We start from the raw sequence: 17650 nt of genomic DNA, 5'->3' as shown, positions 1-17650 counted from the left end.
ATATATAATAATATATATATATATATATTTCATGTTAAACAACGAATCCTCTTGTTTTTCGAAATCAATACCTAAAATTCGACAGCCCCCATAAACACTCAGCCTTATACTAATTTCATTGAAGTGAAGTGCCTTCTTCTTGTATTCCATAAAAAAAAAAACAATTCATTCTGTTAACCGCCGCCTCCCTGATCAATAAACAGTAATCCTCTTTGTCTATGTTTTCTCAATGGCTTACCAATCAATTCGATTTTGACGATTGCCCCCCTCTCTCTCTCTCTCTCTCTCTCTCTCTCTCTCTCTCTCTCTCTCTCTCTCTCTCTCTCTCTCTCTCCGTAAAAGTAAAACATTATCCAAACACTAGTATGCCTCGATTTAACTTCTCCATCATTAAATGCTATTTTGGCTAATTGGTCTTAAATATTTTAAGCAGATTAGTTTAACAGGATCTGAAATAAGCCGATGTGTGTAATGAATTCCTATCAATATACATCGTTATAGATACGCGAATTGTCTATGGACTGTAAGCAGGTAACAACTTGGCTCCGAATTTTAAGGGGTAACAAATCCGTATAATATAAGCTGAAAAAAAATAAAGATAAATAAAAAATTTAAAATATGTTTAGTTAAACTTCGAAAAAGATCAACTTAATATCTTTTAAGCGTTATATTTACAAATTTCCGATTATAACTGTGAGTAACAGTTAATATTTAGAGAGGGAATTCCGAGTTTAACCAAAATTGATATCTAAAAAATCTTGTAGACGCAGATTGTATTGGTATAATTGGAACTTGCGATCGAAAGCATGCGAGATTTAAAAACTTTAAACAACATTTAAATTACATTGCGAAAAAGAGGATTTGAGAGAGAAGTCATCCAATCTAATTCAGAGAGACAAAACTTCGGTCCCGCTTAAAATATAATTATTTAATGAGAAGAGGAAAGTGCCTTTAAACAATATTATTAAGAACATTAAACTTATATCGAAACGTTTCCTTGCAGGGGCAAATGCATAAAATTAATTACTAGGAAGAAAGTTTATGGTGTGGGTGTGTAAAAATCCTTATCACATAACAGCATGCACTCTTAAAACATAAGTGTATACTTTGTACCCATTCAACGTGTGTATGTATTTGTTTGTCCTGGTTTTTTGTATCGTCATTTTTAAAGTTTGGGTTTTGATAGTTCGTTTGTTTTGTTTCGGCTTATTTAATGACTGCAATACTCGACTTCATCCTGTTGCAGATCGGCTCAGACTCAGCGATATTATTATCTCTTCCTAATTCTATCATTCTAAAATAGTTTTTCTTTGTACTCTTCATAAACATATCTCATTGTTCAATACTGCGTCTAATCCTCTTATATATTTCCCTTATCGAATGTTCATCATTCAAAGTCATGCAATAGGTAAAGTGTGAAGAAATATTAAAACTGAAACAAATTATCGATATTCGTGTCGTTGATATTAATGTTGCTGCTTGTGTTGTTGAAGTTGATGTCATTATCGTTATTGTTGTTTTGTTGTGGTTGTGTTATATTTGCAAAAGAGTGCACGAGAAATAGAACGATTTAAATAAGTATAAAATGTAAATGAAATGAAGGCAAGAGAAGAAATATTTATCTTTCCTAAAGTCTCAAAACGGTGTGAGAAAATAAAATTAGTTAATAAATTACAAAAACAAACTAGAAGTCTAAAAAATAAATAAATTGAAGTGCATGTAAGTCTAGACCTATTCCAACTAATATAATACATGTTTTATCATTATTAGTTTTATTGTGCAGGCGTAGATATGCAGGTTTGTTAAATTCAGTTGTTTGTTTTTTGTTTTTGTTTTTTAATTTCGTCCCAAATTCCTAAATATAATGGTATTTCTAGCCGTTATAATGTATTTTCCTTTCCTGGGCTTCTTACACTTGGTCCGTATTTACTTAAGGTAATTAACGGGATAAAAGGTCAGGAAAAAAAGGAAGAAGAAAAAGAGAGAGGGTATGTTTATAAACGTAAGGGAGGTAATTAATGACGGCGACACGCCAAGTATGTAAAAATGTACAACTGGTCTTGTTCGTTGAAACCATCTAGACAAGGATATGAGGTTATTCTAATCTATTGAACTTGCAGAAAGTTTTATACAGTCACATCTCCATAATACGGAGACGTTCGTCCCAACCAATTTATCTCGATTACAGAGTGGCACCAATGTGAGCATTTTGAATCAATAACATACATATATATATATAGATGTGTGTGGTTGTATAGCATCATTGAACAGCGTGATTTGTTGGGTTTCTTTCTAATCGTGCAAACATAGTCTCATAGGATTGTTTTTGTTTTTCGTTTGTTTGTTTTTGTTTTTTTTTTGTTTTTTTTTTTTTGTTTTTTGGCTTGGTTATTTGCTGGTCGGTTTTTTATACTATTTTTCCTTCGATTCTTGTTTTCTATTTACATATTTTGATTTCAGAATGACTCTGATCACCCAACTATAGTATCTCCCCCCGGCCCTTTCTCTAGTTCCCTCCCCTCCTATTCTCTCCCTATTCTCTGTGCTTATTTATGTATCTTAGTTCTCTCCCCCCCCCCCCCCGCTCTCTATATATCTATCTATATATCTATATATCTATCTATCTATCTATCTATCTACCTGTTTATCTATTTAACTATTTATCTTCTACTTCTATCTCATATTTGCATTCAAAGTAAAACAAATTGAAAGATAGAAGTAAAGCGTTGTTCTATCACCATCATCCAGAGGTCGGCATGAAAAAGCGACACACTTGAAACGCAATTAAGATGTGTCCATCTGTTGTCTGGCGGGAAAGGGCCACTTCATTACAATTGTTACGGCGAATTGAGAGGGATTGTCATGGCAGGAACGTTGTCAAGTAGTCATTGAGAGCCACGAGGCCAATGGCCATGGAGCCGTAGTCTGTAGTTATCCCGGTCTCTTTTCCGTGAAACTTGCAGGAGGAATTGCTTAGAACCCAGTTACCCAATCATTGCAGGGTAGCCCCCCCCCCCCCCCAAAAAAAAAAGGCCGGGGGGGGGGGGGGGCTCTACACGAATGAAGGAACGTTGTAAAGAAAGGTTGTCCTTGAGAGTCATGAGTCCAGTGGCCATAGAGCCATGAGGAATCCTGGTCTCTTTTCCGTGAAACTGAGAAGACTTTCTTGTTATCATCATGACAAGATGGTAATAAAGCAATCTCATCAGATTTGATGAAGACCTAGTACCCAATCATGCGGGGTAGACAGGGGGAGGGGGGGGGGGAACTACATGAACTAAGGCAATGTGACTCATGCTTCATCAATGTGACCACCATCGCCCCGCCCCCTTTTGAAAAGAACACTTCTATGGCAAAGATTATCAACATACAGATTGCAACTCATGAAGGATGTAGTTGCCTAAAGAAAATGTTTCCGAAATTGAAACGAGTAAATCTACAAACACGCGGTAAAATAAATGTAGTTTTTAAACGATCCTGATTTTTACATAGCAGGCATTGTCTAATAAAACCGCATTTATGCACCGGCTGGGAATCAGACCAATCTTCCCCGACTCATTTGAGTTATGCAATTTATTTGTTGATTCAGACCTGACCCACTTCGGTCTTGCAAAATATTTGTTGGGAAAATAAAGAGAGGTGGCGCGTTTGGGTTAGAGAGGAAGAAACAAATTGGAAAACGTAATGATCATCATTTTGAAGGTTAATTTGTTAAGCTCTTAAGCTTTTGAAATAATATTTATAATAAGAAGAAGAAGAAGAAGAAGAAGAAGAAGAAGAAGAAGAAGAAGAAGAGAAAGAAAAGAAGAAGAAAGGAAGAAGAAGAGAAGAAGAAGAGAAGAAGAAGAAGAAGAAGAAAGAAGAGAGAAAGAAGAGAAGAAGAAGAAGAAGAAGAAGAAGAAAAGAAGAAGAAGAAGAAGAAGAAGGAAGAAGAAGAAGAAGAAGAAGAAGAAGAGAAGAAGAAGAAGAAGAAGAAGAAGAAGAAGAAGAAGAAGAAGAAGAAGAAGAAGAAGAAGAAGAAGAAAGAAGAAGAAGAAGAAGAAGAAGAAGAAGAAGAAGAAGAAGAAGAAGAAGAAGAAGAAGAGAAGAAGAAGAAGAAGAGAAGAAGAAGAAGAAGAAGAAAGAGAAGAAGAAGAAGAAGAAGAAGAAGAAGAAGAAGAAGAAGAAAGAAGAAGAAGAAGAAGAGAAGAAAGAAGAAAGAAGAAGAAGAAGAGAAGAAGAAGAAGAAGAAGAAGAAGAGAAGAAGAAGAAGAAGAAGAAGAGAAGAAGAAGAAGAAGAAGAAGAAGAAAGAAGAAGAAGAAAGAAAGAAGAGAAGAAGAAAGAAGAAGAAGAAGAAGAAGAAGAAGAAGAAGAAGAAGAGAGAAAGAAGAAGAAGAAGAAGAAGAAGAAGAAGAAGAAGAAGAAGGAAGAAGAAGAAGAAGAAGAGAAGAAGAAGAAAGAGAGAAGAAGAGAAGAAGAAGAAGAAGAAGAAGAAGAAGAAGGAAGAAGAAGAAGAAGAAGAAGAGAAAGAAGAAGAAGAAGAAGAAAGAAGAAGAAAGAAGAAGAAGAAAGAAGAAGAAGAAGAAGAAGAAGAAGAAGAGAAGAAGAAAGAAGAAGAAGAAGAAGAAGAAGAAGAAGAAGAAGAAGAAGAAAGAAGAAAGAAGAAGAAGAAGAAGAAGAAGAAGAAGAAGAAGAAGAAGAAGGAGAAGAAGAAGAAGAAGAAGAAGAAGAAGAAGAAGAAGAAGAAGAAGAAAATGAGGAGGAAGAAGAAAGAAGAAAAGAAGAAGAATTCGAAAAGTAGTAAATGTGCCATAAACAAAATAAAATTGCGAGTGAATAAAAAGCATAAGTCTCTCTCCTTCTCTTTAAGGCCTTTCGCTTCCTAATCATCCGATCGGGACGCCTCGGCTGCCTCTCTAATCATCTGTATCATTTCCTTCCTCAGTTCACGGTCTTTTGCTGTGGATGCTACGTTCATAAGGTGTTCCTTTGATTTTAATTCTTTGTTATTTTGAAGGCGTTTTAGATCTCGATTGAGAACAGTATAAATTGACGTGGGTGGTCTATCTTGATATTTCTTGTGTCCAGATGGGGTGAAAAACGTATTCATGGCTTTTTTAGCTGGTATATTTTCATCTCTTCTGAGTATATGCCCAAGAAGCCGCCATCTTGCCTCCAGGATTTGAATGGATATGGGTCGTTCATTACATTTTTCATACAGTATTTTATTGCTTATTTTTGTGGGGTATCGTATATTCAGGACTCTTCTCAGTTGTTTTCTATGGAATCTGTCTAATCTTTGCTCTTCGGCTCCAGTCAGTGCCCATGTTCCGCATTTGTATATAAGCACGGATTTTACAAGGGTTGTGTATAATTTGATTTTAGTATTTAATTTTATTTTATCTTTTCTAATCCATATATGTAGTAATTTATTCAATGCAGCCGTCGATAAACTTTTTCTTCTCTCTACATCTTCCTTATCTCCTATTTATGATCCTACTGTTTTCGTGGCTCTCCATCCATCTTTCTTCCTTGACAATAATGTTACATCTGTTTTGTCACTATTTACGTACAGTTGGTAACTTTGTAAGATCTTTGGATGTCATTTACATTGACTAGTTTCAGACCAATAAAGTCGATGTCGTCTGCATTTCCATGAGGAGTTCGTTTTCAAAACGTGATTGGGCCGAAGGTACAGATTTACGCACATCTTTTAAAGCATTTTCTAGGTAAATGGTAAATAAAACAGGGTTTAGGCTGTCTCCTTGTGGTGTACCGACGTTGCCAAGGAATACTATCTGAGGCACTGATTATATATATTATTATTTTATTAAAAGTATATGTAGTTTTAATAATGAGGCTTCAATCTGTTTTCTTTCAATAATCTGTCGAATAATAGGCTTTAGCCTGATCTAAAATCCATCTTCCATTTGATTTTACGATGATAAAATGAGAGTTGTACGGGCCAAAACATAAAGCTGGGTAAAAAAGAGTGAAAAAAAAAGCAATTTGTGACCATTTAGAGTGAGAGTTCAGACAAGCGACCAACCATTAACAGATGACTTGCAATGTGCAACGATATTAACAGGGTAAATATTTACTAGCTATATCCCATTGCAAGTTAATTAACGTTGATGTGCTATCAGTGCAAGCTCGACGAAAAGGTTTTTAACGTTATCGCGCAAACCAATTACTCATGTCGCCAATGATAAGACCGGTAGCCCTAAAATTCCCTGAATGAGTAATATATGTCGAGCATTTGTTAACTCGTTAAATCCAACTATCTTTTCGAGTGATAATCGCAATGAGCTACACACGGCAGCAAAGCCAAAAACTAAAATGAGAATCTAACCTTCTTGGGACGCAACGCACAAGCAAAATAAAAATAAATAAAAAGTTAACCTGTGTGAACATCATTAATAAAAGTAACAGCCTAATTTCTTAAAACAACAGAGCCTTTGATTCCATCCCCCCCCCCCCCCAACCCTTCCTTTTTTTTCAACTGCCATCGATCATGCCATGCACTTGAATAACGAGCTCATGATCAAATCAAAACGTAATTGAAAATCCTTAACTCCATCTGGAATTTACTTGACCAAAGTACCTTTGGTAATTAACCCTTTAACGGTGAGACTAAATTTATTTCATACCTTTTAAATTATATTTTTGCCTCAAAAATGATCCGGTTAAACCTATAGATGCTGTACGCTTATCTAAGAAACTAACAACATTACCATCCAGATAACGAACCAACACACAAAACTATGTATAACCTTGAACGTTCAAAGTCTGGTTAATACAGTTAAGTAAGAATTACTCATAATCATGGATGACAAAAAACAATAACAAAGACATAAGTGACGTCAATTTCGTCCTATCTATAGACAACCGTCCCCGTGTGGTGTCCGGGGTCCCTCAACTGAGAGGGTCAAGAATAGCCCAACGCCAAGCCAGCGTGTCGTAAAAGGCGACTAATGGTGTGTGATTCTCCCATCTTCGAGTCACCTGGTCTTCCAGGTTGGGGTTGGCAAAGGGTTAACACCCCTTTCCGTTAAACTCAAATCGTTACAGAAACGCAGACAGACAAACCAAATCCTTTTTTTAGCTTGGGCGACCGAAGAGTTTCTGGAATTACAGAATTTATGAAGGACAACAGACAAAGCCGAAAGGACTCTGCTGACCCGATGACGTCTTCGCCAAACAAGCAGCTTCGAATTGCGTCGTGGAACGTTCGCACCATGTATGAAGCAGGAAAAAGCTCTCAAGTTGTGACTGAGATGAGAAGATACAGGCTGCATATACTTGGAGTAAGCGAAACCCACTGGATACAATCCGGACAGAAACACCTCAAGTCTGGGGAGAAGATTTTATATTCAGGGAGAGGGGACGGGATTCATACACAGGGAGTAGGAATAATTCTAAGCAAGTTTGCCCAAAAGTCACTGAGAGGATGGGAACAACACGGAGAAAGGATCATCATGGCGTCCTTTACAACACGGAGTAAGAAGATCAGCATGAACATTGTACAGATCTATGCCCCAACAAATGATGCAACAGATGAGGACAAAGATACATTTTATAGTCTGCTACAACAAGTCATTGACAAGTTGCCAAGGAAAGACATCAACATATTGATGGGAGATGCTAATGCAAAAGTGGGACAGGATAACGTAGGTTATGAAGGTATCATGGGACGTCATGGCATGGGAGAAATGAACGATAATGGTGAGAGATTTGCAAATTTCTGTGCATTCAACAGTTTGGTGATTGGAGGATCAGTGTTCCCCCATAAGAGGATCCACAAAGCAACTTGGGTCTCACCAGATGGTGTGACAGAGAATCAGATTGATCATTTTTGTATCTCTCGTAGATTCAGACGTTCATTGGAAGATGTGACAGTACGGAGAGGGGCAGATGTTGGATCAGACCACCACCTGCTATTGGCAAAGCTTAAGCTCCGACTCAGAAAACATGGGACCAGATCACATACAAGAAAAAAAATTCGAGGTGAATGGACTTGATGGGGAAAAGAATGAGGAATTCAAACTACAATTGAGTAATAGATTCCAACCTCTTACTGAGCTCGAGGAGGACATAGATGTAGAGTCACATTGGGCAAAGATCAAGGAAGTCTACATAACAACTTGCCACGAGGTATTGGGGGTAAAGAAATCGGAACATAAAGAATGGATAAGTCCAACCACCTTGGACCTTATTGAAAAGAGGAGAACAAGGAAGGAACAAGTGAATGCAAGCCGAACAAGGGCTTCAAGACTGGATGCACAAGAGCAGTATCGAGCCATAGCTAAGGAAGTCAAAAGATCTGTGAAGAAAGACGAGGAAGCATTCATGAACAGACTTGCAGAGAAAGCAGAAGCAGCAGCGACTGGAGGACACATGAGGATCCTTTATCAAACTACCAAGACACTTGCTGGAAAATATGGGAAACCAGAGATACCAGTCAAAGACAAAGATGGGAAAACTATTTTTGGAAAAGAGGCTCAATCTGAACGATGGAGGGAACATTTCAACTGCCTTCTGAACAGACCACCACCAGACAACCAGCCAGAAATTTTGCCTGCAAGGATTGAGCAACCAATTAGCTGTGATCCACCATCGATAGCAGAGATTGTGGGTGCCATTAATAAGATGAAAAGGGGGAAAGCTGCTGGACCAGACCAGATTCCACCGGAGGCTCTAAAAGTTGATGCGGAAAGAAATGCTGAGGCCCTGCACTCACTATTTGAGAGAATCTGGAATGACGGATATTCCCAAAGGATTGGAAGGAAGGACATCTTATCAAGCTTCCAAAGAAAGGGGACCTCAGTAATTGTAATAATTATCGAGGCATCACTCTTCTTTCTATCCCAGGAAAGGTTTTCAACCGAATTATTTTAGAGAGAATTAAGAATGCAACAGATGCTAAACTGCGGGACGAACAGGCAGGTTTTCGGAAAAACCGTTCAACCACCGACCAGATTGCCTCTCTGCGAGTCATAGTGGAACAGTCTATAGAATGGAACTCTCCTCTTATTGTCAACTTCCTGGATTACGAGAAGGCTTTCGACAGTATTGGCAGAGAAACATTGTGGAAAATTCTGGCACATTATGGACTCCCTGAAAAGATAGTAAACCTCATTAAGGAAATGTATGAAGGATCAAGTTGCAGGGTTGTACATGAAGACCAGCTTACTGACAGCTTTGAAATTAAGACTGGTGTCAAGCAGGGATGCTTGCTCTCTCCATTCCTGTTCATTCTTGCCATTGATTGGCTAATGAAGGAAACCTCCAAAGGGAGAAGAAATGGGATACAGTGGACCCCTTGGACACAGTTGGATGATCTGGATTTGGCAGATGATCTGGCTCTTTTGTCCCACACCCAGGACCAGATGCAAGCAAAAACCACAATTATAAACAGCCTCTAGGAATCAATTGGTCTAAGAATTCACCCTGCAAAGTCAAAGGTCTTGAGGATAGGTACGCGTCAAGGGGAGCAGATCAAAGTAAAAGATCAGGAACTCGAAGATATAGACACTTTCTGCTATCTCGGAAGTATAATTGACAAGGATGGAGGCACGGAAGCAGAGGTGAAAGCACGAATAGGAAAGGCACAGGCTGCATTCACATCTTTGAACAGAGTTTGGAGAACTAAAGATATTTCCCTTCGACTAAAGCTAAGACTTTTCAACTCAAACGTGAAGTCTGTCCTACTGTATGGATGTGAAACTTGGAACGCATCACAGGCATGTATAAGGAGGGTACAGATTTTCGTAAACAGGTGCATGCGTAAGCTACTCAGAATAAAATGGATGGATAGAATAAAAAATGAAGAAGTATGGAAAAGAACACAGCAGAAACCAGTGGGAGAGGAAATAGGAAGAAGACGATGGAGGTGGATTGGACACACGCTTAGAAAGAATGACTCAACTATAACAAAGAAAGTATTGGACTGGAACCCTCAGGGCAGAAGATCAAGGTGAAGGCCACGAGGAACACGGAGAAGAATTAAAGAAGCTGATATACAGAGAAGTGGTAAGACCTGGAATGAGATAAAAAAGTTGGCTCAGGATAGAGAAGGATGGAAACTGTTTGTCTGTGGCCTATACCCTGACCCAGGGTGAAAAAGGCAATGATGATGATGATGATAGACAACCGTTATCACAAAACTTTAAATCAAGTCCGTATTAGTAACCCCGCGAATATCGTTAATACAGACCTCTTGATGAAATCGATAAGACAAGATGTCAGATTAAAGTATTGAAGTTAAGTCCATCTCCGCTGGTAAAGGGTTAACCGTCTCCGAGGCCAGTGGTCACCTAATTCCAACAACAGGTAGACTATAATTACCGTATTTCCTAATTATGACATTAACATTCTCTCTGGTTTCTACATAACATTCTCTCTGGTTTCGACGCATACTTTTCCAGACATCCACTACCTCTTCCATTAATCACTTCACGTTTCTATGATTTTTGCCGGGTTACTGTGATGGAGGTTTCTGACTCCAACTTTAGAAAATTCTCAGAAGGGAAGGCCCATTTACTGAACAGCCCTTTAACCAAACTTCGTCTTGGACTCATGAACTGAGTTTACAATGAATACTAAATTTCTTGGAAATGAGAAACTTTCAGCACCATCTACAAACACTTGTAAACAAAAATGTATAAAACAGCTCCAAGAAAGAGCAAAATACCAAACACGGAACGTGTCGGACTCAAAACCCTTCTTCAGCCAACAACAAAAAAAAACAAAGAAAACACGAATACATTAATTTAAAAAATCAAATCGACGGTAGAAATGATCGGCATGTCTTTTCGTTATAAAAATATTGAAATGTAAACAAAAATAAAAATGTTTTCTTTTCTGTTTTATTTTTCTGAAGCTCTTATATTCATTTGTGTTTATTACTTTATACAGTCCACAGTTTCTAGCAGCTGAGTATCTCATTTTGACATTTACAAACACCTACACTGGCTTTCTATTCAGTGACGTATCATTTTATGAGGTTGCCATAATTACCCTACGTACGACATGACGCAGAACTTTCCGATGCCAGATAAATCATTTCAAAATGCACTGCAACCGGACCATTATCACCGTCCAACAAAACCAATCATATCTTTATTTTAAGACTTAAAACCAGGCTTAAAGCTTCAGCGATCAAACACTACGAGCACAAGCCGTTGATTTTTCAGTATATAATTTACCAACTGAGACCCAGCTAACTGTTTAGCTGATTCGTCTTGAGAGGCCATTTTTTCCCCTAATCGGAATGACATGTTTTATATGTAAAATATGCAATATGTTGATTTCTTTAAATTATATTATACATTGCACATAGTTCGGTTACGACAGGGATATATAAAAATAGTGTGCATTTATCAATATTACGATTATTAATTAGATGTTAGATTTTCTGGTGTCAAAGATTACAATTTTGACAATAAAATACATTTCTATTAAAACATCGATTACCAGTCTGTCACAGAAAGAAATCTGCATAAACAATAACAAAACACATTTTACTAATCTTGTCTGAAAATGTTTAATTTATACTTTGAATGACTAAGATGACCACAACCACCGAGCTTAAGATTTCATAACTTTATTAAGAAGATCAGGCAACAGATAAAAAGACAGATAGATAGATAGATAGATAGATAGATAGATAGATAGATAGATAGATAGATAGATAGATAGATAGATAGATAGATAGATAGATAGATAGAAAGATAGATAGATAGATAGATAGATAGATAGATAGATATGATAGATAGATAGATAGATAGATAGATAGATAGATAGATAGATAATAGATAGATTATAGATAGATAGATAGATAGATAGATAGATAGATAGATAGATACATAGATAGATACATAGATAGATAGATAGATAGATAGATAGATAGATAGATAGATAGATTGATTGATAGATAGATAGATAAAAAAGAGAAAATATTCGACATAACACGAAAGGGGGAAGAGGAGGAAGAGAGAGAGAGAGAGAGAGAGAGAGAGAGAGAGAGAGAGAGAGAGAGAGAGAGAGAGAGAGAGAGAATTCCTTTTCTCATCGATCATTAGGTAGCGTTTCCATCCCCCCCCCCCCCTCTCCTCCCAAACTCACAAAGACAAGGTGTACTGTTACAATTACTATAGGCACTTAATTAAATCTAGCAACGTAAGCAAATTAAAATTTTCTGGCAAACATGAAAATAAAAGTGTTTTATCAGTGTGTAGCGGAGACCCAGTTTATCAAACTAGCAAATAGTGTAGTCTTTGATGATGTTTTCCCAAAACGACCAAAGTTTTACACGTTGGATACGATCAATCAGCCAACGATAGGATATTTATCTCACAATCTTGTCAGCTTTTAGGTGCTAACAAAATCAAGGAATCGGTCTTGTCTTCTTGTCTATCGCATCAGGCCGATCTAATATATCCGCTATATTAAAAACGCACGATCTACTGAAATGGTAGGTGGGGGGGGGGGGGGGGGGGGGGGGGGGGGGAAGAGAGATAAAAATCAACGTATTTTGGTTCCTCTCCCAAACCAAACAGTGACATATTCTCCCCGTGATTTTTTAAAATTCAGTTTTGGGAGTCGTGGCCCAGCATAATCTTATTGTTTCTTTCTCTTTCAGGGATTAAGTAAATAAATAAATAAACACATGAATAAAAAGTAAATAAATATTATTCCTGTATGATTGATTGTGGCGACAATGTAGAAAGACAATCATTCCCGAATTATTACGAAATTGTTACACAATCTACGATCTATGGGTTGTCTTGATTCTCTCACACAAATCTCGTTTTATCTTTAATCAATCTCTCTCTCTCTCTCTCTCTCTCTCTCTCTCTCTCTCTCTATATATATATATATATATATATATATATATATATATATATATATATATATATATATATATATATATATATATTCTTCCATACTCTGCCCGTTTCACTGGATAATCCCTTGTTCATCGATCATTAGTTAGCGTTTCCATTTGCCCCAACCCCCCTCCTAACACACAAACGCTCACACATGCATGCGCAGACGACCACTGACTTTCAATGTATCGAAATGTTTCGTGCATTCTACAGAAATTATCAATAGTGTCCTTGTACCAAAGAAAAAAAGTCAAGCCCAAAATATGCTTTATTGTATTACAGTAGACTTGAGACAAGCGTTAACTCCAATAACTCACTATTTCATCTTTCCTGACCACCACAATAACTGACGGCTTTTATGCTTATTATATACTATATGAATACATTTTACGATTATGGGGTATGGTATCACCATAATCATTCCAAACAGAGAACTCTTTGACGTAAATGCAATGCCAACAACTTGGCTTAGCGCCATAGGTATATCCAATTTTCGCTCATCTATCCATCGCTTGTTATGTTTATATTCGTCATGTGCCTTGTGATTTGGGAGTAGGTGGTGCACGGTGCAGCATGACTTTTGTATTACTCATGTCTCATTACTATCATTAATATATATATATATATATATATATATATATATATATATATATATATATATATATATATATATATATATATATATATATATATCCTTTCTTTAAAAAATATAGCATTGTGGAGAATATTGTGCTTATTTGAGTCAATAAAAAAATTGATACGGCGCACAACTCTACTGAAAGATTTGAAAATTAGAAATGTATTTTTCAGAGATAGATAAACAGATAACTTGATTTCCTTTTATAATTTAAAGTCAGTTTGAAAGTTCATTGAGTCAAACAGATATCATAAAATATGTACCAACGACGACATTTGACTCCCAAAATCAACTAATTTTGACCCTGTAAAAAGTTGTCAATTTGCGTCATCTATTTATGACATCAAGTATTATTATTACTTCCGTTGTGTTGTGTGGGTGATGGCATTTTTCAGCAAATCGTGGCATTCATAGTGATATTATTCACTTGATCACATGAAGGTATTTCAGTCGCTATTTTGATTCTTTTTTTACTATTAGGGTTAGCTCGAGATCGAGGATATTTCTTTTTCTATTAAGGTTAGTCATAAGTCTTAGTAAAGGTGCCAGGATGTTTGTTTTTCCATAAGTTAAGCAAAGGGGAGACATTCCGAAAGCTCCTACATCCCCAGTATTCTTTAAATTTGTATTTTCACCGTTGATATTTTGTCAGGCATCTATTTATTCAATTTGTCATTATATCTAGAAGTATTTTAAAAACTCTAGAACAAACCTTGATAGATTTGTGAAAGTTTAAAATTTCTTAATTTGACCATTGTTTTGATTTTCAGCTGCCATTTTGATTTGTTAAATATTGGAAGGTAGTGCAAAGCAGTCCGAGAGTTGTTTTTTTTCTTTCTATTAGGGTTAGCTCGAGAGGTTAGTCATAAGTCTTATTAAAGGTGCTAGGAAGTTTGTTTTTCCATAAGTTAAGTAAAGGGGAGACATTCCGAAAGCTCCTACATCCCCGGTATTCTTTAAATTTGTATTTCACCTTTGATCTTTTGTCAGGCGTTTATTTATTCAATTTGTCATGATTTTTTCTATTAGGGTTAGCTCGAGATCGGATTTTTTTTCCTATTAGGGTTAGTCATAAGTATTATTAAAGTGCTAGGGTGTTTGTTTTTCCTATTGGGGTTAATTAAAGGTACTAGGTTTAATTTTTTCTTGGGGTTAGTTGAGGGAATATATTATTAAATATATTATTGGGCCACACAGAAAAATCAACCGAAGATATACCAAATTACACAGACAACGTTGTTTACCAATCTGCCCTCATTAAATGATGGTGAGTGAGTACAGTATCGAATGAAAATAGTTCTTTCCCCGCGAAATTGCGGGCTTTTTACTAGTATATATATATATATATATATATATATATATATATATATATATATATATATATATATATATATATATATATATTACAAAGGTTCAAGGGGAATTGTCTTGCAGCCGAGGAGAAGACACTTGAACGGCAGAATTAATAAATTCATTCATTAATTCATTCACATGTTAAGAATCGTACACAGGATATGGGACAAAAAAGCAAATAACAGTTTCATGAAGAGACTCGCTTCTGATTTAAACAAAAATAACTTTTATGTTTTTAAATATAATTGTTATATGACAGGAGCAATGTATAATATGCATTCTACCTTTCCTACCTTTTGGGAAAATATCAATTTAATAATGGTTTCCTAGCTCCAATTAAGCGGTAGATCTCGATTAACAGAGGTTCGCAATCAAATTTTAAATTTTCAAATATCAGGAAACATTTTTAAAAGGCAAGAGGAATTAAAATTCAAATTTAATGTGATCGAATCAATATTTGAGGTGAGGCCAAATATAAACAAAAAGCGTATTTATTAAGAAAGCAAAGTCGTTGTGTGGTTTCAATTAACTAATTCATTCGTTTCTTCATCCATTGATTAATTCATTCTTTTGTTCTCTTTATAATTCCTTTACTCGTTGATTTCGTTAATTCAATTCTTTGTTTTATTAATATTTATTTATTTATTCATTTATTTATTTAGTTATTTATTTATTTATTTATTTATTTATTTATTCATTTGTTTATTTATCCAGTTATTTCTCCAATCATCCATCCATTCATTTATTCATTTATTTATCTAAATATCTATTATTATGATCATAATCATCATCGTCGTCGTTATCATCATTTTATATATTATTATTATTATTATTATTATTATTATTATTATTATTATTATTATTATTATTATTATTATTATTATCATTATTATCATTATATTATTATTATTATTATTATTATTATTATTATTATTATTATTATTATTATTATTATTATTATTATTATTATATTATTATTATTATTATCAGCTTATTTATTTGTTCGTCTATTTATTTCTCATCTAAACATGTTGTGTAGTTCGAGTAAAAAACTCAACCAAACGGATATGACTTTAATAACCACGGTATAGTTTGATTATAACGCACTCTAATTGCAACAGCTTTTCAAATTAAACATGGCGACACAAAAAATGATGTTTTAAAAAAAATACATCGAAATGGGAATGTAATCCAAAAAAGAAAACGTAGTTTCTACACATTTCTTTGAAATTATAATACTGCTGTGCAGTTCTGCGCTTTGAGCACGTTTAGTGGATATTGCGCTGTATAAAAAAAAAAGCTCAAGCTCAAGCTCAGTTCGACTTTTTCTAGTAGTTCACGACCACCTTTTGATTACAGATCTCTGTAGAGTGTAGTGTAGATCAAGCCAGTCTTACAACATGATGCATATTAATATTACGCACTGGCATTATTCTTTTATAGACGCCGTTCGATTTTTCTCTAACCAGACATGTCACAGTAATATCATACCGTTTGAAGAAAAAAAAATTTGCATAGCGCAAATCTGCAGGTTATCATGCTCAACGCGCTTCCACATTTTCATCCATTTCCCCCAGCAAGCCATATGGAACCATGTTTCCATTTTGTAAAATCACTTTTACAATATTAGTCACGATCTACGGCCAAGCACTCATTCAGACCCAAGTCAAGTGGAATAATTTGAGTAAAGTGTCTTACCCGTGGAAACAAAGCTGGAGTCAATTTTTTAAACAATTAGTCATCCATTCGGTCACTAACCACACTTAATATTGCTCGACTTTTATGACAAGACGTGACACTAACGTTATACTTTACTAGGAGAGTAAAGCGATGTAGCTTGGTCTTTATTGAAGCACCCACTGCTTTCTTGGCGATATCGCTTAGGTTTACAAGTATAACTAGATAGACGATTTTAAAAATAGGAGAGAAACTATGACTTTGACTTTTTTTAAAGACACAATCTCGCTGTTAAAGGGTAAAATATCACATGTCGACCACATGAGAGAAGACGGCATGGTGCCCTTTTCAATGAAGTGAATGAAGGATAAAAACACAACATGAGGCAGGCATGGCAAACAAATAAATCCACACGCCATCACCACCGTATCCATTCCTATACCAGCAGACAAGGCAGGCAGGAAAAGCAGTCGTGCTGTTTGGGGCTGATTATTTTCTCGTCAATGTCATGAGTAAGAATAGGATTATTTATTATATAAATTATCCATTCTGTGATTTTTTGACGTGTTGTTATGATTAATAGCAATCACCGCAAATCAGACTTCTTGAAGATTACTGTAAGTTGTGGATTGATTCAATTATATTTCAAAATCAATGAGTGTTTGTGTTTATGTGTGTGTATATATATATATATGTGTGTGTGTGTGTGTGTGTGTGTGTGTGTGTGTATTTGCAACTCATTTCTCAAATAGCAATAATTGTTTAATAAGTTTAAATGAGTTATAACCTTCAATATTAGTGATAAAATTTCGCTCATCCCGTTCAAAACGAAAGATATTGGAGCAAGACTGATGTACGTTTATGGAACAAACTTGTGGAATAAACTTGTAAACACCTGGGATGTTGTTAATAAAATTCTCAGTCCTCACCCATGGTTCGAACAGCTGAATTTCTAAGATTAAGGAATTCATAAAAACGGTTAGGCTGATTCTGTTAAGAACAAAAATATATTATCAAAACTGTTACTATTTCAACCTACCGAACACAATACGGTATCGGAATTGTCAAATGGTACTATGATCACTTGTCAAATTTAGCTTCCTTTCTGTCGAT

At 35.6% G+C, this 17650-nt stretch overlaps 2 protein-coding genes across 5 annotated transcripts in view; one reads left to right on the top strand and one right to left on the bottom strand.

Annotated features, from left to right (window-relative positions):
• LOC144976910 (membrane-bound transcription factor site-1 protease-like) overlaps positions 1 to 17650 on the bottom strand; it is a 149010-nt gene that overhangs the window by 91930 nt on the left and 39430 nt on the right. The gene's annotated exons all lie outside the window — the stretch shown is intronic.
• The window catches only part of LOC144976911 (uncharacterized), a 29818-nt gene that overhangs the window by 5725 nt on the left and 6443 nt on the right, over positions 1 to 17650 (top strand). The window contains exon 1 of one of the 3 annotated variants that reach the window (XM_078921515.1): positions 17002 to 17049. The exons of 1 other annotated variant lie outside the window; for it this stretch is intronic. The gene's annotated coding sequence lies outside the window, so the exon portion shown is untranslated. Of the gene's footprint in view, positions 1 to 17001; positions 17050 to 17072; positions 17155 to 17650 lie in introns of those variants that run through there. One more of the 3 variants, XM_078921514.1, reaches the window with a different exon arrangement.

This window comes from Berghia stephanieae, chromosome 7, assembly GCF_034508935.2.
Source record: "Berghia stephanieae isolate SIO BIC M18660-M18661 chromosome 7, UCSD_Bste_1.3, whole genome shotgun sequence".
Taxonomy (NCBI): domain Eukaryota; kingdom Metazoa; phylum Mollusca; class Gastropoda; order Nudibranchia; family Aeolidiidae; genus Berghia; species Berghia stephanieae.
This window is presented reverse-complemented; position numbering and strand designations above follow the sequence as displayed.